This window comes from Aplysia californica, unplaced genomic scaffold (genome assembly GCF_000002075.1).
Source record: "Aplysia californica isolate F4 #8 unplaced genomic scaffold, AplCal3.0 scaffold00103, whole genome shotgun sequence".
NCBI classification, from domain to species: domain Eukaryota; kingdom Metazoa; phylum Mollusca; class Gastropoda; order Aplysiida; family Aplysiidae; genus Aplysia; species Aplysia californica.
Window position 1 is genome coordinate 939,557 of NW_004797373.1, and position 1,436 is coordinate 940,992.

Consider the following 1,436-nt stretch of genomic DNA (forward strand, 5'->3'; position numbering starts at 1 on the left):
ATAATAATAATAATAATAATAATAATAATAACTGCATTTATATAGCACATATCCACGCTCAAGAGTATGCTCTATGCGCTTTACAACTATTATTACCCCAGCAGACCCTCTGAGAACACTCAGAAACACTCTCGTCTTCCGCGGAAGCATTCAGTGCAAGCTGCGGATTTCACGCGCTCAAACACTACCAAACTGACCAGATCGTTCACTGTCTATGGCCGGGTACCCATTTCCACTTGGGTGAAGTGAGGAAAACTTGTGCAAAGTGCCTTTCCCAAGGACACAGCGTCGGGCCCCTGACGGGATTCGAACCCACGACCTTACGGTTGCGAGTCCGAGAGCTTAACCACTAGGCCACCGACGCCAATATGCGCCGTCAGTTTTCCCTACTATGTCGAGGGAGAGTTAGTTTAGTAGTAGAGGTTTTACGGTGATCGCAACTGCGTAAGGTCATATGAGCGCCAAGGGGTGGATGTCAACAGGCCAGCGGATAGACATAAAAAGTAACAGATAAAATGTGGGGCAGCGTGGTGAAATCAGGCGCTCGTCAAAACAACGAAACATGGGGAAAGGGCATTTTTCCGCCATTTTGAAAATTTTTCTCGAATTTTTATTTTTTGGCTCAACCCCCCTCTAGGTCCATATTATAATAAAAACAAATTTCCATGTGAATTTTACTTTCAAACGTGGACTTCTGGCACAAAAATAGGTAAATTTTCCATTTTCAAGGACTCGTAAGCTATAGAAGTTACCAAAATTTGGCGGCCATTTTCTCGCTAACTTTACCTCTGAAACCAGGCTATCCCCACCTCCTTGAATAATAATTGGATTGGAAATATCTTGACTTCAGTTCAAGATAGAAGGGTTTGTTTTTTTCATAGAAAGCATGGAAAATGAATAAGTTTTCAGACGATTTCAATAATTCCGTATGCTCAAAAATTGACGAACGTGTGATTCTATTGCGTCGTGACATAAATTATATATATACATAAACAATACGTTTATCACCCCGTGCAACGTTATAAGATTGAGTAAGAGAAGGACATCCGAGTCTAACCTCCATCCTCGACAGGACCGATCCAAATGGAAAGATTGTAAAAAAGTAGCTTTCTCGAGGACACAACGTCGAACCAGGCCGAGTGAGTCTCGAACCCCCGAACCAGCAAAAATCTCACGATTACCATTCCCGTAGCCTAACCACAGGGATAGCAACACCAAGTTACAGACACGTCGAGTAGTAAATAGACAGAGATAAAGTTACAGAAACATCGAGTGAATAGACAGAGATAAAGGTACAGACACATTGGGTGAATAGACATAGATAAAGTTACAGACACATTGGGTGAATAGACAGAGATAAAGTTACAGACACATTGGGTGAATAGACAGAGATAAAGTTACAGACACATTGGGTGAATAGACAGAGATAAAGTTAC